The 27,529-nt window shown below is 41.5% G+C and overlaps 1 protein-coding gene across 1 annotated transcript in view; it reads right to left on the bottom strand.

Annotated features, from left to right (window-relative positions):
* The window catches only part of LOC122663799, a 77,248-nt gene that overhangs the window by 27,743 nt on the left and 21,976 nt on the right, over positions 1-27,529 (bottom strand). Inside the window, exon 4 of the mRNA XM_043859443.1 lies at positions 4,797-4,898. The gene's annotated coding sequence lies outside the window, so the exon portion shown is untranslated. The remainder of the gene's footprint in view (positions 1-4,796; positions 4,899-27,529) is intronic.

Raw genomic sequence — 27,529 nt, 5'->3', positions numbered from 1 at the left:
TGGCGATCTCATGATGAGTGTTTAATTCCTCACCCTCGCCAAGAGTAGGTGAGACGCTTTCATCAGTCTCTATCTCAAAGAGATCAAGGTCTCTGCTAGCGTCACTAATACTAGGGAAAACGGTCTCTAAAAAATTCACATCGCGGGACTCACTCTCTGTCATTCCTCCATCTTGATGTTCACCGTACACTACATAGCCTTTCGAGGTATCGGAATATCTTATGAAGATACTGTTTTTAGCTCTAGGGCCAAGTTTCCCAAACTTATGGGAGGTACTATGAACATAGCCTGCACATCCCCATCGCATATGCCCCAAAATGGGCTTTGCGCCTTTCCACAATTTATAGGGAGTAGAGGGAACTGACTGTGATGGCACGCGGTTAAGGACATAGGCAGCGGTCAACATAGCATCCCCCCGGAAAGATATTGGGAGGTTGGCCTCCGCCATCATCGATCTAACCATATCTAAGAGCGTCCTATTCCTCCGCTCTGCTACACCATTTTGTTGTGGAGTGGGGAATAGTCAGCTGTGTAGTAATTCCTTTTTCCTCACACATCTTTTTAAATTGGTCGGACAAATATTCACGTCCTCGGTCAGTGCGCAGAGTTTTTAACCTTTTGCCTTGCTGATTCTCAACCTCTGCTACAAAGCGTTTGAAGCAGTCTAGCGCTTCGTAGCGGTGAGCGATCAGATACACATAACCATATCGCGAATAATCATCAATAAAGGTGAGAAAATAGGAAGCACCATGACGTGCCTTCACGTTCATTGGTCCACAGATGTCTGAATGGACAAGCTCTGGGGTCTAGGTTACCCATTTAGCCTTTTCAAAAGGCTTCCGGTGGGCCTTACCCGCTAAACAGGCCTCACATGTCGGTAGGTTGACTTTAACGAGTGAGCCAAGAAGGCCTTCTCGAGCTAGCCGTCCCATCCTATCTCGACCTATGTGTCCTAGTCTAGCATGCCAAGTAATTGAATCTGGACTAGTATTAGAATCAACTACAAAAGATGAAGAGGAAATAATAGGAATTATCAAATCTAATTTAATAAAACCATTCTCAAGTCTACAATATCCAAAACTACTACCATCCAAACGAATCTCAAAAGAGTCGCCACAAAAAATAAAGGAATATCCTAAAGTCAATAATGCAATAACGGAAAGTAGATTATGCTGGATTTCTGGTGCGTATAGCACATTATGAAGTAGCAAGATGCGCCCAGTGCGCAAGGTGAGCTGGTAGGTACTAACTCCTCGAACTGCTTCACTTGTGCCATTCCCCATGTAAATACTTTGGGCGCCATCCGGAATCTTTCTATAATCTACGAACCCTACTCGATCTCGCGCTATGTGTCTTGTTGCACCTGTATCCACAATCCAATCAGATTGGGTTTGGGCAACCAAAATGTGTGTACATACAAAAGTACATGGAGAGAGAGACAGAAATGGTACCTGCTTCGTTTCAATGTAGTCACGAGCGAAGTGCCCCATCTTCTGGCAATTATAGCACTTGACCTTGGTGATATCTTTCTTTCCACCTCGCTTACCACGTCGGCGCTTGGTGGTCTTACGCCCAGTTGGCGCAGCTTTCTGAGCTTGATCCTGATTCCCAGTGGTCCTTTGTCCCTTGTGCTTAAACCCATTCTTGTGCTACCCCGCTTGGGCGACAAGGGCATGTGATTGGGTTGCCTCTAGGCGCTCCGCCTCTAGTTCCACATGAGCGGCAATGTCATTAAATGTCTTAACAGTATCGTTATGTGTCAGAACTATCTTCATCTACCCCCAGGAATCAGGCAAAGTCCTTATGACGGCCTGTACTTGCTGCTCATCGGTAAGGTGTACCGCAGCATCATCCAATTTCCGGATTATGTCTTTCACGACCCTGAGGTGTTCAACCATAGTGTGCTTGGGGTCCTTACGGTACATCTCAAACTTCAAGGTCATGGACCTAAGTCTGGTCGTGGATGTACCGCCACAGTCGAGCTTTACCTGGTCCCAAATGGACTTGGCAGTCTCGCACTTCTCATACTGGCTGATAAGATCATCGTGCATCATGCTTAACATATGAAAGCGCGCACTACGATCTCTCTTAAACCAATTGTCGTAAGCCGCTTTTTTCTTGACGGTGAAGGGCGGTAGTACCCACTTCGGGTGGGGCCATCTCAGTGGTCAGGAGTTCTGGGTAATCTTGCTCATTAAGCAAGAACTTGGCCTTTCGGTGCCACATGTCATAGTTGGTGCCATCCAACTTGTTGCCCTGGTTAAGGTCAGCAACAACACTTTTTTAGGCCATCACTACAATGTGCAAGGGATGACATTTAGTATACATCCATAAATCCACAAATTTATTCAAGAAACCCTAATTAAAATTAGTGGTACCCTTCCCCACACGGTGAGACCAAAAACTTTGCTAAGCTGGTAATCAAATCTCACAATGTGTAGGTCTGGGGACGTATAACTTAATTGATTTCGAACAAATGTAGAAGAAAAAACAAGAATCTCCTAACCACAATTTAATGCGCCATACACACAGGTACGCAGTGCAGTAGCTCCCATTACATGGCTTCTCAAAAAATATTAAAATTACAACCGGCTCTTTACATTCAAGATCCTACTACAAACTACCGGCTAGCACTGCACTTTGTATCACTTCTAGGTACTAACTCTAACGCACATCTATCCAAATAAACACGTCACTTGACAAGTACCAAATCCATCCCATAAGAAATAAATAATAAACACATGGTTGCATGGGATGGGGTGTTTGACAACGATACCCTAATGGCAGTGTCAAACAGGGCTATACCGCAATAGGGGGAATCACATGTTTCTTTATTAACAAAGTGGCCTTGGGCGATCTCCAATACACATGGAAAAAATATGGGACGATTTAGGGCAACACCCTATCTCCCATTTTTCCCCCATGGATCTCACAAAATGATTTCACTAATGGGGGTGCACATGAAATAAAATACCCCCAAAAATGAGAAACCCTACAAGGAGATCCCCAAAAATTTGTTAGGAGCCACAAGAACAAATCATAAACAATACATATATCAAATAACATGCATATAAAAAATTATGATTTATTCCTAGATCAAGAAACCATATAATAACCAACTCAATAATAATCCCCAATGCATGTACAACAAATCAAAGCATATGCATATAGTTGTAACTAACCATAAATATAAGCTTATTAGGGAAAAAAGGTAAGGGGGTGGGTGAAGGGATCCCCACTTCACCCATCTCCTTCCCCCAAAAAACCTTAAAAAACAAATCCTTAAAAAGAACTTAAACTGTCCAATTTTTTTTTTATATCCGCAGGACTGGCCGCCATACCAGCAGCCATGTGGCACACAGCCGTGGCAGCCACAGGCCACGGCTTGCTGCTGCCGCAGCTGTGCGCACAGGCATAACATCTGCAGAACATAAAAAACAAAGAAAAACGCCGATGCTTTTGGGTTTCTTTTTTAAAACAAATTGAAAACGCAATCATTACCTTTTGTTTTATAAAAAAAAACTCATGATGACAGTATGACCTCATCATGATGCAATGGGTTTTGTTTTTTCCTTTTCTTCTTTCTTCTCCTTTCTTCTCGGTTTCCCCCTTTTTTTTATTTTTTTTTAAACCACCTACTGCCAGAGAACCAAAAACCAGCCATGGCCAATTGCAACGGCCGTGCTTGGCCACTGCCGAGCATGGCCGCTGCCCATTCAACGTTGGTTTTTTTTTTTAAATAAATAAAAACACCTGCAGCCGGCTGCAGCGCGCCTTGCACATGGCAGCAACAGCAGCCGCGCGCTACTGCCGCGCCTTGCGCCAAGGCCGCTGCCAAGGAGGGTCAATCGATAGGCGAAGGGGAAGAAAAAAACTGCGAACAACAAGCCCTAACGGACTCTGATGCCACTGTTAGAATATTAGCATTCCATTAATCACAGAGGTTTAGGGATTACCTGAACCGAATGGAATCGCAGCGGAAGGGATGATCAAAGGTGGCTTGCAGTTACGAGCACAACGCGATCTCTACAGGTTTCTCCTCGAAGAAGAACTCCACACCACAAAACCCTAGGCAACTTAATGGAAACCCTAGGATAACACACACTTGAAGGAGGGAGAGATCTAATTAATTAATACACTCCTAGGGTTTATGCCTTATCTATATATAGGCTAAACCCTGGGATCGGCCAATCAGAGGAGGGATCGATCACTTAAGTGACCGTCCCTCTCTCTCTCTCATTTTTTGCTCGGCCGGCCTGCCCCATGTGGGCGGACCAGCTGGGCCTCAGGCCCATCTCCGATTTACAGTTCCAACAACCCTAACCATCTGATCATCATCTCGCTTGACTATTCATTGGGTAGTTAGGATTTGCCACAATCTTAAACTCATCCAAATAGTCTGGACCCTTATCCGTTATTATTAATGTGAAACAACTAACAATCCAGATGGACCTTAAGTTTACCACTTATTAGTAAAATCTGTATGAGCAAAGGAACGTATACCATTAGACCTGGAACCACGAAAAGAAGAAATCAGTTGAAAACAGCATCACCATGAAGGAAATGATGTTCCAAGGCTCCAAAGGGTGTACACTTTTATGATTGTTTATAACACAAATAAAGAATCCACAACGATGACAAGTCATCTAGCTAAAAGAGTTCTAGAATCTGTCTAAGTTTGATGGATTCAACCAACTACATAAACATACAATAATTTAATCAAAGAAATCTTAATACCATATCCAATATTAACTCTTATGATTAACAAGAGAGTGGTGGTGAGAAGAATGTATTACCTTTGGAGACAAGAAGCTGATAAGGGTGAACCAAACGTAGTAGTGATGATAATTGAACTGTTCTAGCCTCAATGAATTCTCCAAATCTAACAATTTTAACATCTGGAGCAACAAGAACTTATCACTACTGCAAACTACAAAATGCAACAGGAATGATGACACAATAGAAGACTGAAGCATAACATAGAGTAGGAATGACATTCAAATGAAAAGACAATAGAGCAATAGACAACAACAAAGAGTAGACTTATAGACTAGTAGTAGACATGTAAAACTACCTTGTTATAAAATATATTGACTCTAAACAGAATAGTTTGACAAAAAAATAATACGGAAGAAAAGAAACGAAAGTAATAAATGATCAACTAACTGAATATTAGAAGTAAAAGGGTTCAATCCTGTTAGTACTTTATCCCACAAAGAATATCGCAGCAGAAATCATAAACTATTATAAACCTTTTATAGGCATGCTAACATTGAAACATGAAACCCAAGATAATGTTAAGCAACCTTACTCTTCCACAGTATAATGTATGCCAAAAGTATATGTACCCATTATGAAATACCACAAGAAATTTACCCCTTATGACATTTAATATTCTCTATATGTAATATGAAAAGTTAAAATAAGGGCACAGTAGATCCAAAACAAGCTATTAAGATAGTTAAGCTTAAGCATGTTTATTATAGACCTCAACAGCCCAACATGAAATGCTGCAAAGAAAATGTACCCCAAAAGATAATAGCTGGCCATAGACACATGAAATTCTAATCCAAATGATTAAAAACAATGCATGAAGGATATCCTTTGGTGTCACTAAACAGATTAAATCCCCAAAAAAATTAATGTGGTGAACACATTGAAACATAATAGGACATTACCATCTCAAGAATTGGGGTGCTCACTCACAAGAGATGAACTCCTAAGGAAACATTGGTCCGTTACCCATTACATTTATTGTGGACACACGGAAAATTTCTAATACTTGGTAATGGGTTTTAGTCACCTAGAAAGTGAGCTTTAGTGCTTAACAGACCAATGATAAGGCTTCCAGCATAGATATCAGACTTGAACCATTGACAGGTCATCAGTCCCAGGTTAATCAGCCAGATCTATGATCAATCAATTCAGAACCCAGAACATCAGATAATAATGTTTAAAGCAGCCTGGAGCAGTAATTAGGTAGCAGTTTGGGTACTACATTGGACTCTCTCAACCTACAGCCTACAATTTGTAAAACTGGGTGGATACCAGGTGGATGTGTGTATCAGGCTGGATCATGGGTAGGTGTCAGTTACAGTCCAGGATGGTCTGCATTTTATAAACATGGTTCCAACCTAATGTTTCAACAACTGGATTTTAGTTGTCAGCTTTAGTTTACTGGGATTGAGAGGCAGATGCACCCTGTCTTCCCTTTCTCGTTTAACCCATAAGATCTGATGTAGATAAGGATTTGCCAATCCTCTGAAATTTTGAAGTATATTTATTGTATTTGATGGGCTTAGTTCTTTTATTGGTTTGGACAGGCTAGATGCTCCTATTTGATGTTCATAAATTCTTATTAATTGACTGTTAGAATTGATGAGATTCTGCGTTTAGGTTTTATTTTATGGGCTGTTGGCTCTAATGGGTTTGGTATATTTGTTTAGATTAAGTTTTCTATATCCAGTAATCAATTTTTTTCCAAAACGAAATATAGTAATCTTCTAGCAATGATCCTGTATAGGCATATAAGTAAACAATATAAGACTTTACAAATCCCTAATCAAATTATATCGAAACTATCCTTATTATCTAAGGCTAATAATCCTTTAGGTTTAAATAAAATGGGCAAAGTTACCCTCAATCTGGACATCAAACCTATATTGAATTTTCTGACAGGATTTTCACCATCCCCCACCCAACAAATCAGAATTTGAAGCGGTCCTGAAATACTATCTTCAGTTTCTTTGAGATCTTTCAAATAAACAGATTCTCAATCTTGACAGCATCAAGCCTCAATATTTTACTTTAAAAAATGATCATGTTAAATTGTTAATCCCTTGAGGGAGGGGAACTTTGTCAGAATTCACCTCTAGATTAAAAAATACCTCAACTAATGAAAGATATCCATGGCTGTCATGCCTGCTCTCCACAATCATGGACTAAGAAAGATTTGCTGCATCAGCACTACTTTTTTATTAATGAAATTCTCATCAACAATCTAAAGATTCCACCTTAAACTGTCCTCAGATCTTTCCGTGGTTGCTCAAAAGGAGAGCTTCCTGAGGCAAAGTCCAGAATCAAACGGTTGGAGCTCGATGACTCCAATATCGCCTACTTTCACAGGTCAATGAAAGCTAGAACCAATGTCAACTCCATTCCCATGCTTATTGCAAGAGATGGTTCCTCTATCCACAGTGTTGCTGAAATCAAGGGTGAAGTTGTTGACTATTTTACAAAGATCTTTCAGGCTTCTCCCACAGCTTCCACTAATCCTATCCTTGAGGATCTTCTGAACAAGTTCATCCATTTGTCACCTCATTGGTTTTCCCCAAGCTATCCCCTCTGAGAAGGAGATTATAGCGGCTACCCACTCTCACAAGCTAACAAAGCCCCAGGCTCTGATGGCTTCAGTTTGGGTTTCTTCTCTTCCTCCTGGGACCATCAAATAAGACCTCTCTAAGGCCCTCAAGAGCTTCTTCTTCAACCCTAACCAGATCAGAGGAGTTAATCACTCCTTCCTTTGCCTCATTCCCTAGAAAGAAGGTGCCTCTACTATGCTTAAATTCAGGCCAATCTCCTTGTGCAACCTCTTGTACAAGTTTTGTGAGACCCACCTCTAATTTGAGACTTTCTGAACTTGTATGATTTCAGATTCTGGTTCAGTGTCCATGCTTGCCTCAATGTTGTGGGCTGCATCGGTTGTGGATTCGGACCAATCTGTTGACTTACCTATGGAGGATTCCAGAGAGCTAACACAGTTAGTCATCATAGAATCCGAAGAACCTGCCGGGTCCCAGCACAGAAGCTTCATTTGCCAAACATGTTGGATTGAGCATATGTAGAACCTCACAATCTCATAGGCCGGGTTTAGGAAAGAACTTATTTTACATATAGGAATGATGTTTTAATAGTGTAATAGGGTTTGAAAGGTAATTTTCCCCTGTGGGACCCACATCCCTTATGGTCCGAGGCTGCCTATGTGCCAACATGCCCGGGGCCTCAATTATGTCATGATATGTCTAACTCGTGACTTAAACATAGGACTTTAGGCTGTAAATTCTAGTTTAATTAGTTTACAAAAGCTATTTCAAAAACTGATTCTCCTAGGGCCTAACCAAACAGCCTTTAGTAACCCCTCATATATAAGCTGCCCTTAGTCTAGGATTTCATTTCAACTCAAGGCAATTTTGTTTTTTGCTCTAAGGAAAAGAAGAAGAGAAAGAGGAGAAAGGGAAGAAGGGTCTAGGGCTTGAAATTTCTTAGCAATTGCAGTTGGGGAGCTTGGGAGAGGACCATTGGTGGTGTACTACCACCTTCTCCACATTAAACTCAAGGTAGGTGGTCCATCCAAATTCTGAAATTTCCAATTCCTCCCTTTTTCTTTGATTTCCATTTGAGCTTGTGACTCAATCAACCCAAGTCTCTTGGAATTAGATAGATTGACCTATAAAGGCCCTAAAACCTAACTCAATTGGGTTAATCCAACTTAGTTGGGGATCACCCCCAACCTCTTGTACCCAATTGCCCTCTTTATCTGGTGGTCTGCCATGTTCATAAGGCTTCAAGAATTCTTTTATTAATTTCTATGATTGGGAACCCTTGCCTTGATCATACATGCAAATGGGTCAAAATGACCCCATGACGGTAGCCTTAGGTTCCCCTAGGTTAATTTGGGGGATTAGGTTCCATGCATGGCAAGATCCATGTGTTAGACTTAAAAAATCAGACACTGTTTCACCCACCGGATTCAGGCCTGTGACTCCTACGGCCGACCGGATTCAGGGCTGGTCTAAATCCGGTTGACTCCTACTGTCTCAGCTTGGATCCTAGATGGTTTAGGCTTTATCCTAGACTTATGTAGTGTCTAATTCATGCTGTTTACTACCTGTTAGGACTGTAATTTCCTGTTGGGTAAGGTTTGTTTGGGAGTTGTATCATCTATGGACTTGTATAGTCATCCAACTCCAGGTAAGGGACTTTTTACTTATTTTGAGAGTGTTTCTTTACTTAATCTGTTGTTTATGCTGGCTGCCATTGACATGCATCATTATAGAAGTTGTAGTCGTGTAGTTTTGTAGCTTTCTTTTACATTAGATGAATGCATGATTATAGGATATCATTTCATATTGCATTTGCATATTTTCACTGTAATATATATATTGATGTGTTGACGAATGATGCTTAAACTGCTTACTATCTATCTAATGCCTCAGCTGTCATCCCTATTAGAAATGCATATGGTTAGGTTATCATAAACCCAGTGCTACGACCCTTGCCAACAGGGGTGAGGTGTTGGATAACCCGTGGTAGGTCTGAAGGGTAATTCCGGAATGCCATTCACTGTCCCAAGTTTGAAGAGTACTACTAGAATGGGAACAAACAGTAGGGTTAACATTGAGGGTCCGCTGGGGTCTGATGTGTACATTCCGGAACCAGCGGGTCTTCAACGTAGTAGAGTGGTATTCTCGGGTGACCGATGTTTGGTTTGCGTTTCAGGGACTGAGAATATCATACCTACTACAGTAGCAATTAAACCTCATGAGACCTAGATCTGTCTAGTTGCATGCTTAGCTTTAAGACATGCATCATGGATTATTTGCATCTGCTTGCATGTTTTCCCTTGCTGGGCTCAGTGGAGCTCACCCCTGTGGATATCCCTCTTTTTCAGACAGTATGGCTGGTTTTGAGAAACCAGGTGTTGGACCTGATGCTACTTCGAACTTCCACACCGATGAGGGTTGTGTGGTGCAGAAGTTTGAAGTACACGATGTGTCCTACGCATGGATCGAGAACTCGCGAGATCTCGCCAAGTTTCTCGGTTTTTGGAAAAACCGAGACGAGATTGCCTGCGAGTCTCAAAAGTGCAATATCTCGGTTTGGATCTCGGTTTCGACCCTTTTTTTACCCCACCTACCACTTAAATACCTTACCTAACTTGCCAAAACTCGACATATCTCGGCCAGATCTCGGGTTGACCCAAAGTTGAGGCTTCGAGTTGGGAAAAAAAAAATGCACCAACTTGGTGAGATCTCAACTCGTCTCGGTTTTTCCAAGAGCCGAGTTGGTACCGAGACCCGAGTTTTAGTACCTTGGTCCTGCATATGCAATCAGTGCACGTTCCTGTGATCTGGCCTGATGGAGCAGGCTATGTTTCTTTTGTGTTTATACATTGCTTTTGTATAGTAGAACATATAGTAGCTGGTTACATTTCTGACTTATATTACTTTTCTAAGAACTATATAGTTGTAATACAAGTTTCAATCTATATAAATATCAAGTTTATCACTCAGATCTCCTTATTTATTGTTGTTATCATTATTATTTATTCTCTTCCGCTGCGTTTGTTTTACTGTGTTATGATAAATTATGAATGGGAGTACTGTACTTGTGATCCTGGGGTTGATTGGGTGTCAGTTGGCATCCTGTCACACCATGCCCTTATTAACCGGGTCGGGGTGTGACATTCGAGTAGTATCAGAGCGACTGTGCTCTACTCCTATTTACAGTCTAATTCATAATGCAACAGCATCTTTAGACTCATTGACCTGAAGATGAGTCTACTTTAGGTTGAAATAAAAGTTTCAACTAAAAACTATTAGTAATAAAAAAATTCTGGAGTGTAAAATGCAATATGATGGAAAACATAAACTTTAATATATATATATATATATATATATATATTCTGAAGGTTAGATACAAAATTTCAGCAACATGTGTTGATTGGGTTACATCCTTTAGGTAAACACGGGAATGAGTACATAACCTTTACAAAAAGGGAAAAAACTAAAGAGTTAATAGTAGAAACAGCCAAAGAAAAAGAAAGGCAATAGATCATCGCTACTATGGTGGTGGTGGTGGTGGTGCCTATCCTGAGAAGTAAGATCTCCACTGGCCCAACTCCGTCTCTACGGCACCTACTTGGCTGCTGATCTGGGTAAGTTCTTGCCTCACACCCGTAAATCCTCGTGCCACAGTCCTCTCCAAGGAGTCGAGGCGACTAAACAGCTGTCCCCAATTGGTGACATCACCTGGAATGTGGGGGGCAGCAGAAGAAGCACTAGGGTGTCCGAATAGAACGGTGGGCTGAGTGCCTATGGGAAAATCACCAGGCATCTCCATGTAACCACCCTCTACTCTCTCCTCAACAGGGACCCACCCTGCAGCCCCCTCCACCCCCACGGGTTGTGCTAGCTCAGTGTAATCTGGGTGACCAAGCTCTGGAGAAAATGGTGGAAGTTAAATGTCCATTTTGAGAAGAGTGACTTAATTTATGTTCACCACCCTCTTCGTTGAAGGCTCCTCGTCTATGAGTCAGACACCATACCGACGGAAGATCTTGGTGAGCAACCTTCCATAGACTAAGTTCTCACGCCCAGGATTGTCGTGAAGATATGCCATGGTGCGCATGATTGTATAGGGCAAGCATATCTGATAACCTATGCATAGGCAGTAAGTGGTGAGAATCTGCATGGATGAGAGCTCCGTGCGATGGCTTGCCTTCGGCGCGACGTTGTGACCGCATATCCTCGAAAGCACATGAGCGGAGGGTATGAATTCCAACTCTGACATCACCCTCTCATATGATGCTCCATTGGTGAGCACCGAAAATAACCATTTTCTCTCTATAAGTAAGAGGAACTCGGATGTCTCCGTCCTTGGAGAACAGTATGTCCTCTCACCCTCGTTGGATATCTCCAACAATGCAGCCAGTTGAGCAATATTGAAGGAAATTTCCCGGCCCTTCATATAACTGCTCACAATGAAATCCTCCCCCTCATGCCGGTAGGCAAGGTTGCTGTAGAAAAGCCGAACCAATCGGAGGTAGCACGAGCTGTCCGGCTGAACCATTGGGAGCCAATCCCCAAGCCTTCAAACCTCTCTTGGACTTTGAATGCAGTCAAGTCCACTAGTACCACACTACCACACCCCGTTCTTCTTCTACTATTCTACCCATGAACCACTCCCCATATCTTTCTTCCTCTATGGCATTTCGAAAGAAAATGGGTTCAAAATCGGCTACGGGTGCGGGGGCACCTCTTCCCCTACCACCCCTTCCTCTATCACCTCGTCCTTTAGCTGCAGCCATGGTAATAATAGGGCTGCAAAAGATTTAGGAAACAAGATATTAGAACAGCAACCTTAAAACATATATATATATATATATATATATATATATATATATATATATATATATGTGTGTGTGTGTGTGTGTGTGCGTGTGCGTGTGTGTGTGTATGTGTATTGGGCCACTTAAGAAATACAAGTTTAGGAAAATATAAGTAATTGCATGTAAAAGAACACTTAGGTAACATATAGGAAGACTTAGAAAGGTTTGGAAAGCGTTAGATTCCAAAATAAACAAGAATATAGTTAAGGGGAATCATTTATGCATTCTTACAAACACATTGTAGGCACATTTTTGTGTATTAATAGGAGGAGAAGTAATGTGTATGAGAAAATCAAGAAAATGAAAGAAATAAGAAAGGAAGATAGGAGGATAGTGATTACATGCATTAGAAGTGTATTGGTTTTCAAAATAAACAAGTAATAATGTAAAGAGGTCCATTTGGGCATTTTTTTACAAACATGTGGTATACACAGTTTTATGCATTGTGCAATAAGAGCATAAAAGTGGGTAGGAATTTTTTAAAATGAGAAAGAAAGAGAGGAGGGTAGTATTGCATTCTAGAAATGGGTAAACAAAAACAAAGAACAGAACAAATGTTTAAGAAATACTAAAGAGAGTACTACATTGCATTGGAACTTAAGAAAAGATAAGAAGAATAGGTTATGATCATGAGATTTGAGAAAATTAGTATGTAGATCACTTACTTGTAGTTTAGAAAGGTTGATCTTGTGATTTGAGTGCCCAAAGTATGTTAGAAGACCCCTAGGAACTTCTTGAGAAAGCTGGAGAGAGTTTAGAGAGGGAGAGACCAAATTTGGGTAATATGAGAATGTGGTTCGAACTCTATTTAAAGATGCTACTGTGTCGCCAACTGGTTGACCGGTTGACCCATTAGCTGAATCCGATGGAATTTAAGTTCTGAATCCGGCGAGCAAAAAAATTTTAAGTTGGCTACTGTGAAGCCCTACGGTCGACCGTAGGACCTCGAGTCTGAATCCGATGGACTTTGGGGTCTGAATCCGGTGGGCTAAACAGTAAATAAAAAAAATCAAATAAAATATAATAAATTAAAATACTATATTATACTATATATATATAACACATATTGGTAAAATAAAATAAAATACACATAAGTTAACAAAGGATAAAGTGTTAAATAAAAAGTTGTATGCTTGTATGTAGACATAATGAGTTAATGCATGATCTCTGTAATTATATTGTTTACATATATACTAGGGAAATAGAGATTTATTATAATGCGATGTTTTATATAGGATTTGAGAATATCAGCGTGATACATCGCCGCGACTCAAATGAGTTATACGCTGAGGCCAATCGGAAAATATGTTTACAATAATGAAAGCATTGATGATTTAAATTGTAAACTCGAATTGATCATCAATGACCGGAAGTATCTCCAATCCGTGCTGTAGAACGATCGAACTTTTATGACTAGAGACATCAATATCATCGAGCAAAAGGTGAAATACCTTCAATTTCATACTACCCGCATCGAAAGCAAGCATAATCGGTGGGCGGACCAAGTCCAATGCCTTAGATAGGGCATTATAATGTATGTTCTTGTTTAACTCCAGTACTTGTTATTGCATCCATACTTTAATATTATTGATGCATATCAAACTATTGTTTTAAATGCTAATAGTTTGATTCTTTCCCCAGCTGATCAATCACGGTGTGACATCTGAACACCTATCAACGGATGAACACCCGAGGACGTACTAATGCGGCCTCCACTTCCAATCCCACAAATGTTGATCAGCCTCAAAGGGAGGAGACACATGGAAATCCTCCAAGCCTCACAGACCAGGATGTTACCACCATTGTGGATAACATGATGAACCACCAACAACAGCAGATGCAGCAGTTTATGACCACCATGGCCACCCAATTTCAAACTGCCATGAGGTTTATGCAGGCCCCACAAGCAGCCCCTACTGCTCCTGCTGCCCCTATTCCACCAATGGCTCCTGCAGCCCCTGATGCACCCGCTAATGATGCAAATGGCCGTTTGATGGAAAGGTTCTTGAAGATCCAGCCACTTACCTTTGTTGGAATTTCTAAAGACTCCCTCTTACCAGTCAAATGGGTCAAGGAAATGGAGAAGGCTTTTGAATTTTTGGGCTGCACTTAAGAGCAAAAGATTACCTGTGCTAGATACAAGCTCCAACAGGAAGCAAAAGCCTGGTGGCAGATCACCAAGCCTATTATGGCTGCTACCCATCCCATTCTGACTTAGGAGATCTTCAAGGAAGCTTTCTTTGGCAACTATTTTCCAAGCAGTGTAAGAAAGAAGAAGGAAATCGAGCTTATGGAGCTGACTCAGGGACTCAGGTCTATGTTGGAATACCAACAGAAGTTTGAGGAGCTCTTTTTCTTCGCCCCTCCTTACCTGAACATTGATGAAGCCAAGGCACAGAAGTTTGAGGATGGTCTGAGGCCATCCATTGCTACAGTGATGATAACACATAAGGCTAAGGGCTATTCTGAAGTGGTACAGCTCGCAAAGAGAATTAAAGATAAGCAGAGAGACACTTTTCTGGCAAACCAAGGGTCTAGCAAGAGGTCTGTACTTTTTGTAGATAGGGGGTACAGCGAGTTCCCTAAGCCAGTCTACTATAGTTCAGCCTCTTCTCAGCCTCAAAAGGGGGTTACAGAATCATCAGCCCCCAAGCCTGTGTATGCAAACCCTAACACCAAGGCTGTAGAAGCATCAACACCTATAGCCAGTCAAGAAGTGAAGCGCTATAATTGTGGCCAAGCGGGCCATTACTCAAGGACCTACTATAACTAGAGACCCTCACTTCCTCATCGACAACAGGGCAACCAGCCTCAAGGTCGAATTTTCTCTGTCTCCGCTGGGGATGCTGAGGCAAGCCAGACAGTTGTCACAGGTATCATCTCTGCCTATGCATCTTCCATGTACTCATTATTTGGTAGCATGCATATGCATTCATTAAGTCTTTGTCGTTTAGGTACCATTCTTGTCTATGCATCGCCAGCATATACACTATTTGACACCAGAGCCACGCATTCCTTTGTCTCCATCTTTCGCAAAGAGAATGGGGATTTCGCCTAAGAGTTTGGCGAGTGGCTTGGCAATTAGCACACCCACAGGGTCAGTAATAGAACTAAGCACAGTGTATGAGCCATGTCCTGTAAGGATTGCTGCCCGAGAAATGATAGCACATTTAATTCAACTCGATATGACTGACTTTGATGTCATATTGGGTATGGATTGGTTGGCGGCATACAAAGCAAATGTGCTTTGTGCAAAGGAAGATTGTGTTCCAGTCTAGAGGTGAAAAGGGATTTGTTTTTTTGGGTGATAAGAAGAAGAAGCCAACGAAGACAGTTATATCGGCATTTCAGATGAAGAAGTTGCTTAACAAAGGTTGCCATGGATACCTTGTCTCGGTAATGGACACAGAGACCAAGGTTAGGCCTATGTCGGAAATTCCTATTGTAAGAGAGTTTTCTGATGTTTTCCCTGACGACTTGATAAGTCTACCCCCGCCGAGGGAAACTGAGTTTATAGTCGATTTGCTTCCTGGAGCGGCACCAGTGTTCAAAGCACCTTACAGAATAGCGCCAAGTGAATTAAAGGAATTACAAGCTCAACTGCAAGACTTGCTGAAAAAGGGGTTTATAAGGCCAAGTGTTTCACCTTGGGGTGCACCGGTATTATTTGTTAAGAAGAAGGATGGAAACATGCGAATGAGCATAGATTACCGAGAGCTAAACAAGTTGACAATTAAGAATAGATATCCATTGCCAAGAATTGATGACCTCTTCGACCAACTACAAGGTGCAAGGGTGTTCGCAAAGATTGATCTCAAGTCCGGATACCATCAACTTCGAGTTAGGGAAGGTGACATTAATAAGACAGCCTTTCGGACTTGATATGGGCATTACGAGTTCCTAGTGATGCCCTTTGGCCTTACGAATGCGCCGGCAGCCTTTATGGATCTAATGAATAGAGTTTTCCACAATGTTTTGGATAAATTTGTGATTGTATTCATTGATGACATCTTGGTTTACTCCAAGGATGAAGAGCGCTCCGAGCACTTGAGATTCGTGATGCAAAGACTGAGGGAGAAGCAGTTGTATGCCAAATTCAGCAAATGTGAATTTTTGGCTACCTCAAGTTGGATTTTTGGGCCATATTGTTTCAGCCAAGGGAATTGAAGTAGATCCAGGCAAGGTCGAAGCAATAGTGAACTGGGAAACACCCAAGACAGTGACAGAAATAAGAAGCTTCCTGGGGCTAGCTGGGTATTACAGAAGGTTCATAGAAAACTTTTCTAAAATAGCAATGCCTATGACCCAGCTGACAAAGAAAGGTGTCAAGTATGAATGGACTGAGGCCTGTGAGAAAAGCTTTCAAGAGCTTAAACAAAGGCTAGTGACAGCCCCTGTTCTAATTGTTCCTAATGGCACTGAGGGAATGGTTGTATATGCTGATGCTTCCAAAATAGGGCTAGGTTGTGTACTGATGCAACATGGGAAAGTTGTCGCATATGCTTCCCGACAGCTGAAGGAGTATGAGAAGAATTACCCCATACATGACCTGGAATTGGCTACAGTGGTCTTTGCCTTGAAGATTTGGAGGCATTACCTCTATGGGGAGAAAATAGAAATATTCATAGATCATAAAAGTCTTAAATATTTCTTCACTCAGAAGGAATTGAACATGAGACAGAGAAGATGGCTGGTACTTGTAAAAGACTATGAATGTGAGATCCTTTACCATCCAGGCAAAGCCAATGTGGTGGCTAATACTCTTAGTAGGAAATCACAAGGCTGGTCAACAGAGATGATACACTTGAAACATTTAGTAAAGGAGTTCAAGGATCTTGATATGATCTTTGTGATGGGAAATACCACTAGGGCTCTAGCTATGCTATCTGTTGAGCCTTCACTTAGAGCACGGAACATTTCAGCTCAATCTTCCGATGAAGAATTCAAAAGGATAATGGAGGAGATCAAGGAAGGAAGACAGAGGGACCTAGACTTTTCTCTAACTCCCAAGTGGTGTTCTCATGTTCAAGGACAGATTGTGCGTGCCTGCAGTTGGTGACTTAAAAAATCTGGCATTGAAAGAGGCACACCAATCTTTAGTATCTATACATCCAAGGAGTACAAAGATGTACAACGACCTGAAACAGTACTTGTGGTGGTATGGAATGAAGAACGATGTAGCAGCCTTTGTGTCAAGGTTCGAAAACTCGGGTCTCGGAGCCATCTTGGCCCAGCCAAAAACCAAGTCGAGTGGAGATCTCGGCGAGTTTTTGCATTTTTTTTTTTTAGACTCGAAACCCCATCTCGATGGGTTTTAGACCTATTTTGGGTTTGAAAGTTGGTATTCAGCCTATTTTAGGCCATTTAAACGCAATGGCATTATCAGATTTTGCAAAAACAAAGTCCAAATAGGACTTTTACATCGGACCCTAAGTTGGTAGGCGACGACGTACTAAAAATTCGGACTCCATCAAGTAATTGATCGGCCAAAGTTGTGTAGCATCACTTAAAATCACATGAATCTACCAAGGTTTCATTAATTTTTTTTGAAAAAAATAGATTTAGGGAAAATGGCTTACCTTTCAAAAATTCTTTAAAAACTTAACGAATCTTGCAAAAGTGAACTTCAATCTTCAGTTTGGCAGCTAAATCATCCTCCAAAGCTTTCAATCCATGAAAAAAATGACGGGTAGAACAGAGGTTTTGAGAGAAGAAGAGTAGAAGAGAGGTTTTGAGAGGAGTAGAAGAGAGGTAAAAGAGGGCTTCTTGACAGAACTCACCGAGATTAGCGAGTTATGTTGAGATTAGCTCTTAAATATTAAGTGAAATGGGTAAAACCCATAACTGAGACCCGAAACCATGCCCATCTCGCAGAGATCTCGGCGAGATATTGCACTTTTACATTTCGATGGCCATCTCGTCTCAGTTCTACGAAATACCGAGAAACTCGGCGAGATCTCAACGAGCTCTCGCGAGTTCTCGAACCATGCTTTGTGTCCAAGTGTTTAACTTGCCAACAAGTCAAGGCCATTAGACACCGACCTGGTAGATTGTTATAGCCATTATCTATACTAGAATGGAAATGGGAACAGATTACAATGGACTTTGTCACAGGCCTCCCCCGCACTAAGAAGGGTATGGATACCATCTGGGTTGTTGTAGACAGGTTGACAAAAACAGCCACTTCATTCCCATGAAAATTACTTATTCCATGGATAAGCTGGCTAAGTTATATGTTGACAACATTAACATTGTCCCGGTACATGGGGTACCAATGAATATTGTGTCAGACAGGGACTCCAGATTTACATCAAGATTTTGGAGGAGTTTGCAAAGTGCAATGGGCACCAAGTTAAACCATAGCTCGGCACATCACCTTGAAACAGATGGACAATCAGAAAGAACAATTCAAACCTTGGAAGATATGCTTAGGGCATGTGTGTTGGAGATGAGTGGCAGCTAGGATGAACATCTTTCTTTAGTCGAGTTTGCCTACAATAATAGCTACCAAGCATCCATTGACATGACTCCTTTCAAGGCACTTTATGGAAGAACTTGTCGCACCCCATTGTATTGGGATGAGGTTGGTGAGCGATGCATCTTGGTCCCAGAGCTGATCCAAACTACTTGTGAGAAGGTTGACCTCATTAAAGAAAATATCAGGGCTACCCAGTCTCGACAAAAGAGCTATGTTGATAAGAGAAGACAGCACATATAGTTCAATCTTGGAGAGAAGACCTTTCTGAAGGTATCTCCAACCAAAGGAGTTGTACGCTTTGGTAAAAGAGGGAAGCTAAATCCAAGGTGCATTGATCCTTTCGAGATTCCAGCCAGAGTTGGGGCGGTGGCCTATAAGCTAGCACTGCCTCCATCACTTGCAGGCGTACATGATGTCTTCTATGTCTCTATGTTGAGGCAATACATACCAGATTCGACACACCTCTTGCCTTAGCAGCCTGTTGAACTTGTTGCTAATTTGACTTATGAGGAGGTACCTGAAAAAATCCTTGATAGGAAGGAACATAATCTACGAAGCCGTACCATCTCGTATGTTAAAGTCAAATGGAGTAACCACTCCTCTAGTGAGGCATCTTGGGAGCGGGAAGACTTGATGCGAGAAAGATACCCTTATCTTTTCAGCTTACCAGGCACGTCAATTTCGAGGACGAAATTTTCATAAGGTTGGGAGAGTGTGAGACCCACCTCTAATTCGAGCTTTTCTGAACTTGTATGATTTCAGGTCCTGGTTCAGTGTCCATGCTTGCCTCAATGTTGTGGGCTGCATTGGTTGTGGATTCGGACCAATCTATTGACTCACCTATAGAGGATTCCGGGGAGCCAACACAGTTAGCCATCATTGAATCCGAAGAACCTGTCGGGTCCTAGCACATATGCTTCATATGTCAAACATGCTGGATTGAGCATATGCAGAACCTCACAATCTCATAGGCCGGGTTTAGGTAAGAACTTATTTTACATATAGGACTGATGTTTTAATAGTGTAATATGGGCTGAAACGTAATTTTCTCTTGTGGGACCCATATCCCCTGTGGTCCGGGGCTGCCTGTGTGCCAACATGCCCAGGGCCTCAATTATGTCATGATATGTCTAACCCGTGACTTAAACATAGGACTTTAAGCTGTAAATTCTAGTTTAATTAGTTCACAAAAGCTATTTCTAAAAACTAATACTCCTAGGGCCTAACCAAACAGCCTTTAGTAACCCCCTCATGTATAAGCTGCCCTTAGTCTAGGATTTCATTTCAACTCAAGGCAATTTTGTTTTCTGCTCTAAGAAAAAGAAGAAGAGAAAAAGGAGAAAGGGAAGAAGGATCTAGGGCTTGAAATTTCTTGGCAATTGAAGTTGGGGAGCTTGGGAGAGGACCATTGGTGGTGTACTACCACCTTCTCCACATCAAACTCAAGGTAGATGGTCCATCCAAATTCTGAAATTTCCAATTCCTCCCTTCTTCTTTGATTTCCATTTGAGCTTGTGACTCAATCAACCCAAGTCTCTTGGAATTAGATAGATTGACTTATAAAGGCCCTAAAACCTAACTCAATTGGGTTAATCCAACTCAATTGGGGATCACCTCCAACCTCTTATACCCAATTGCCCTCTTTCTCTGGTGGTCTGCCATATTCATAAGGCTTCAAGAATTCTTTTATTAATTTTTATGATTGGAACCCTTGCCTTGATCATACATGCAAATGGGTCAAAATGACCCCATGACAATACCCTTAGGTTCCCCTAGGTTAATTTGGGGGATTAGGTTCCATGCATGGCAAGATCCATGTGTTAGACCTCAAAATCATACACTGTTTCATCCACCGGATTCAGGGCTGGTCTGAATCCGGTTGACCCCTACTGTCTCAGCTTGGATCCTAGATGGTTTAGGCTTTATCCTAGACTTATGTAGTGTCTAATTCATGTTGTTTACTACCTGTTAGGACTGTAATTTCCTGTTGGGTGAGGTTTGTTTGGGAGTTATATTATCCACGGACTTGTATAGTCATCCAACTCCAAGTAAGGGACTTTTGACTTATTTTGAGAACGTTTCTTTACTTAATCTGCTGTTTATGCTGGCTGCCATTGACATGCATCATTATAGAAGTTATAGTCAAGTAGTTTTATAGCTTTCTTTTATATTAGATGAATGCATAATTATAGGATATCATTCCATATTGCATTTGCATATTTTCACTGTGATATATATATATTGATGTGTTGACGAATAATGCTTGAACTGCTTACTATACTATCTAATGCCTCATCTGTCATCCATGTTAGAAATGCATATGGTTAGGTTATCATAAACCCAGTGCTACGACCCTTGCCAACAGGGGTGAGGTGTTGGATAACCCTTGGTAGATCTAAAGGATAATTCTGGAATGCCATTCACTATCCCAGGTCTGAAGAGTACTACCAGAATGGGAACAAACAGTAAGGTTAACATTGAGGGTCCGATGGGGTCTGATGTGTACATTCCGGAACTGGCCGGTCTTCACCGTAGTAGAGTGGTATTCTCGGGTGACCGATGTTTGGTTTGCGTTTCAGGGACTGAGAATATCATACGTACTACAGTAGCACTTAAACCTCATGAGACCTAGATCTGTTGCTAGCTGCATGTTTAGTTTTAAGACATGCATCATGGATTATTTGCATCTGCTTGCATGCATTCCCTTGCTGGGCTCAGTGGAGCTCACCCCTGTAGATATCCCTCTTTTTCAGATGGTATGGCTGATTCTGAGAAATCAGGTGTTAGACATGATGCTACTTCGGACTTCCATACCGATGAGGGTCGTGTGGTACAGGAGTTTGAAGTACACGATGTGTCCTGCGTATGCGATGTGTGCTCGTTCCTGTGATCTGGCCTGATGGAGCAAGCTATGTTTCTTTTGTGTTTATACATTGCTTTTGTATAGTAGAGCTTATAGTAGCTGGTTACATTTCTGACTTGTATTACTTTTGTAAGAATTGTATAGTTGTAATACAAGTTTCAATCTATATAAATATAAAGTTTATCACTCAGATCTCCTTATTTATTGTTGTTATCATTATTATTTATTCTCTTTCGTTGCATTTGTTTTACTGTGTTATGATAAACTGTGAATGGAGTAGTGGAAAATTGACGTTCAACTAATGCTTGAAATTGCTTAAACACAGTGAAGGCATCAGATTTAGCCTTAAGAGGATAAAACCAAATATAACGAGTAAAATCATCCACAAAAATTATGAAATAGCGATGTCCATCAAAAGAAATAGTGGGAGAAGGTCCCCAAATGTCACTAAAAATTAAGAATAAAGGAGAACTACTACGATGGTGTGATTCACGAAGGGTCAAACGGCTTGATTTGCCTATTTGACAAGCAGAACACAAATGCGGAGACGATGGAAGCTTGACATCAGTAACCATAAGACGAAGGGAGTGGTCATGAGGGTGACCCAGACGTTGGTGCCAACGATCATAAGAGGAAACCTGAGCAATATTGGTGGAGGGAGCATGCAACGGTGAAGGTGGCAGATAGTAGAGACCCTCTTTGCTAGGCCCCGTAAGCAGAATGCGATTGGATGTCGGATCCTTCACATGAAAATGAGTAGCATGAAATTCAAAGAAAACGTTGTTGTCAGAAGCAAACTTATTAACTGAAAGTAGAGAATTAGAAAGAGACGGTACATGTAAAACATCAAAAAGAGATAAAGAACGAGAAGAAGAGGGGATAGAGGAATGTCCAACATGAGAGATGGGAATAGAGTTACCATCACCAACCAACAAACAGTGCTTACCAGTGCAGGGTGCATATGAGGAGAGAGACTGCAAGTCAGGTGTAGCATGATGAGTAGCCCCAGTGTCAGGAATCCAAGTGGCTATGCCTGGGTTGGTAGTAGGTGGGGGATAATGGCCACTGTTGGGGGGGTGGGACGGTTGGGGTTGTGTGAGATGCGGGTAAGGCTGCGGGGTGGGTAGCAATGGAGGGTTGTTCATGGCAATATAGGCGGATGGAGAGGGAGTTTGGTGAGGCTGTTGACCAACGATCTTATTTTTGTAGTAACAAGTGGGGGCCTGATGATTTGTACGACCACAGATGGTGCAGGGACTATGTGCAAAGGCATTGGATCGTCCAAAGCCACTTGGGTCATTGAGAGGGCCACGACCACCACCACCCCTGCCCCGACCGCTACCACCAGGCTTGCCACGACCATAGGGTTGGGTAGGGGGACCGCGAGCGTATTGGGAAACATTGGCAGTGGCATTGGCAGCAGGATCAACAATAGCCTATTGCGATTGAAGCAGATACTCATGGCTAACAAGGAGCCCATGTAAATCAGTGTAACTAATCGGTTCCTTGCGGTCCATCATGGTCGGAACAAGGGGCTGAAACTCAGTACGTAGAGCACGAAAAATATGGAGATTAAGATCCTCTGTGGGGAGGGGTTTGCCGGCAGCGCCTAGTTCATCAAAGAGGGCCTTGGCCCGACTTAAAAATTGAGTAACAGTTTCGTCTGGCTTTTGAACAAGCTGTTGAAGGGCAGCACTGAGAGACAAAATTTGTGGGGAGGAGGCATTACTGTAAACAGCATGAAGGACGTCCCAAATCTCCTTACTTGTTTCACGTCCGACTGCAAGTGACATAACTTCATCAGAGAGTGAGGAGATGAGGATACTCATGATTAAGGAGTCTTTTTCCTCCCATTGTTCGACCTGCGATGCATCCTTGGGGCAGGGATTGGAGCCAGTAACATAACCATAGAATCGCTGGCCTTTAAGATAGGGAACAATCTGGGTTTTCCAATAAACGAAAGTGTTAGAGGATAGCTTAATGGAAAGAATTTGGGAGAGGCTCGGTGTAGGTGTAATGGTGGAGGAGATAGAAGAGGAGTTTGGGGTGGAGGGAGGGGAGCCCATATCGTCCAAGCAAGGGAGGACGTTGGAAGGTAGGAGATGGAGAAGAGAGAAAAAAAAAGAAAGAAGGAATGGGTTCTCTTGCTCGGCGGAGCTAGAGGGCACTAATACCATAATGGAATTGATATTTTATGTGATAATGCCTTTATTTAGATAGTAATAGTGAGTGTATAAATAGGTGAAGGAATCCACATGTTGGAAACTCAATCACCTATAATACACATACCAAAAATAGAAGATTACAATATTGTGTCATACTATGTATAAAAGATTAAGAGAGATAATATAGAGGATTGCATGGGGTTGTATGCTTGATACTCAACCAATAACCTATATCACAACTTATGTCACAAAACATTCCCATCGATAACGAGGCTCTAAACCAAAAAAATTCTGGTTTGCTTATTGAAGGGAGATTCAATGGAGAAGATGGGTGGAGTGACTCCTTCCTTCACCCACCTTCCCCAATAGGCATAATGGCTTATTTAATTTTATTTTAAGCATGTATGTGTCCGTATGGTGGGGGTATGTGACATAACCATTGTGGCATAGGTTGTCATGGTAATGGCTATGTGATGCACATGATCATTGTGACATTGGTTGTCATGGTAATGGTTATGTGATGCACATGATCATTGTGACATAAGTTGTCACGGTAATGGCTGTATGATGGGTGCATTAGATGCACATGATCATTATGACATTGATTGTCATGGCAATGATGGTTTTATGTGTTTTTGGCATTTTTCACATAAAATATTGGAATATTAATTTTTTAGCATCATGTATGCAATGAGAACCATGGTTATAGAATTTAAAATTTACATGTATTAGATGGATGTGTGTGCTAGGCATGGCATAATTGTGGTTTGATATGTAATTCCTTTTTTATCCACCAGGCAGTCCAATTTTGGTGGACTGGTTTCCTGATTTGTAATATTATTTGGAAAGTATTGTAATAATTTTTTAATTAGCTTAAATTATTTATTGTAATCGCTTGGAGATCGTGTTTTTTATCGTGGATCAAGGATCTTGCCGGTTCGTTGGAGTGAAGTTTAAAGGAGGGACTTGCTCACTTAAAGTGTCCAAGTTGATTGCAGTTTTGGAATAAGTTCCCTGTAATAGTTAGTTGCATATGCATCATAACATAATTATTGCCATGTGTGGGAGTAACATATGAGGCTATGATTGCTCCCATCCATCTTTTAATCAAAGTGAGTTTATCATGGATATGAACTCATGTTGATTAAAGATGTTATCCCATAACCATTGGTGTTTATATTTTTCCTTGGATGGATGTGTTAGTATTCTTATACATTAGATGTATGATTGTGGTTTTTATGCGTTCCCGTTATCCCTCAATTTTAATACAAGTGTGATATGGGAAACTCGGGTTGGTAGAATTCTCATGGCCTCCCTTAGTTGGTAAGTGTAGAAATTTCATCGATCTACCCTTATAGATGCCAATATGATAATATTTGGATAGGTTGATGAAATTGTCTGCACTCATCTAACATGTGACAGCCTGACAGGTAGAGAATGTGGTCAGTGATACATGTACTATGATAGTAGACATTAATCCACAAACGCCATAATTCCCTCCAAAATTAAGGGTAAACACTTGACATGAGTGTGTGTCAGCCAATAGGAATGGGCATGACACTCAGGTGGCCAAATCACATTGGAAGTCTAAGTGACGGACAGAATAGTCCACCCAACCAACATGTGAATGATGAACTCCGAGGCTAAGTCAGGAGCATAACAGTTGATGGTTTTCCAATTCATACCCTATAAGCTAGAGGGAAGCTTAGGGTGTGATTGACCATTGATTGTTCTTGCCCCAGTCGTTTCAATGGTTGTAGATCATGCTAATTGTTAATTTTAATACATCATGTAGATTTAATAATGTCAACCCAAATCAACTATGACGCCCTTATTAAAGACCATATTTTGACCCGCCCAAACTATATTGATTGGAGGAGGAATATCAAGTTACTCCTGTCTGCAGAAGGTCTAATGTCTGTTCTGGATGAAGAAGAACCTGAATTCCCCAATAAGGAAAACCCTGAATCTAAACCAGTCTATGAGTTATTTCGTCAGAAAAACTCTAAGGCCAAACTCCTCATGTGAAGTTCTCTGGAAAAGATCATCGCTGATTCTGTCAAGGATCTGTAGTTGACGAAGGATATGATGGAGGAGTTGAAGCAGATGTATGGGAGAGAAGAAAGGCATGCCCATCATCAACTGGTGACACTCCTCCATGGCACGAAGATGGCCCAAAGAACTCCAGTTATAGATCATGTGATGAAAATGTGGAACTTGTTCCAAGATCTGGAGAACCTAGGGACATCCTTCAAACTGAATTATAAGACGGAGGTCATCATCTACTCTTTGCCTCAGGAGATCTACGGATCGTTTATTGTTAATTATAACATGAATAAACTCTCCGTCGAACTCCCTGAGTTGGGCAACATGTTGTAAGAGGTAGAAGTTGCATCCAAGAAACAGAAAGTGGAGGTCTTGACTACAGAGGACAAGTCTTCTTCCTCCAAGCCCAAGGGCTAGAAGAAGAAGAAAAAGGGTGACAAGGGCAAAAACCCTAAGGTCGGTGGTAAGGGAATTCAGAAGAACAAGGGCAAGGGAACTTGTTTCTATTACAAAAAGGATGGACATTAGAAGAAGGAATGTCGTGCTTTCCTAGCTGCTCAGAAAAAGAAGCAGGAGAAACAAGAAGAAGGTATTTCTGAAACCTTAGTCCTTTATGAGTCTAATTTGTCAGACGAACCTACTAACACATGGTTGGTGGACTCGGGGTCTACCGCCCATATTTGCAACTTGTTGCAGGAGTTCAAGCTGACAAGAAGGCTAAGTAAGGATGAAGTTCGTTTGAGAACGGGTACGGGAGCTGAGGCCATTGGAGATTTCACTTTTCTTTTTTGTGATAAGTTAACTATTCGGTTTAATAACTCTTTTGTTACTACTGGCTTACTGGATAACGGATTGTATCTCTTAAAACCGGTACTGGAAGTAAATGAGATCTCCAATAATTCTATAAAAAGAAAATCAATCTAAGATAATTCAACATATCTTTGGCACTTGAGGTTAGATCATATTGGAGTAGAAAGGATAAACAGGTTAGTGAAGGATGGACCTTTAGATTTATTGAAGGTAGAACCTTATCCAACCTGTGAGTCATGTTTACAAGGAAAGATGACCAAGAAACCCTTCTCCAACAAAGCAAGAAGAGCCAAAGATGTGTTGGAATTATTACACTCTAATGTGTGTGGACCCATTAACGTTCAGGCGAGTTTTGGTTACGAATACTTCGTAACCTTCACTGATGATTACTCTCATTATGGTTACATATACTTAATGCACCGCAAGTCGAAAACCTTTGACAAATTCAAGGAATTCCGAGTGGAGGTTGAAAAACAGTTGGGTAATTGCATCAAGTGCCTCCAATCTGATCGAGGAGGAGAGTATTTATCAGATGAGTTCAGGTACTATCTGAAAGAAGCTGGGATTATATCTCAGTTGACTGTCCCAGGGACACCTCAACAGAACGGAGGTTCAGAAAGGAGGAACCGAACCTTGTTGGACATGGTTCGGTCCATGTTGAGTTATTTGGAACTACCATTGAGTTTTTAGGGTTTTGCACTGGAAACTACCATCTATATACTGAACAGGGTACCAACAAAGTCTGTGACCAAAACACCTTTTGAATTTTGGTATCGGCGCAAGCCTAGTCTCCAATATGTTAAGGTGTGGGGTTGCATAGCACATGTAAGGAAACCACAGACAGATAAGTTGGAATCCCGAACAGATACATGTTATTTCTTCGGATACCCTAAGACTACAATAGGCTACTACTTCAATGACCCCGTTAATCAGAAAGTCATAGTTAGTAAGCATGCGACATTTCTTGAGGATGTCATGATCTCACCAAGATCAGATCC

Source organism: Telopea speciosissima, chromosome 6 (genome assembly GCF_018873765.1).
Source record: "Telopea speciosissima isolate NSW1024214 ecotype Mountain lineage chromosome 6, Tspe_v1, whole genome shotgun sequence".
Lineage (NCBI taxonomy): Eukaryota > Viridiplantae > Streptophyta > Magnoliopsida > Proteales > Proteaceae > Telopea > Telopea speciosissima.
Note: the sequence above shows the minus strand (reverse complement) of the source record. Positions and strands in the feature narration are given on the sequence as shown.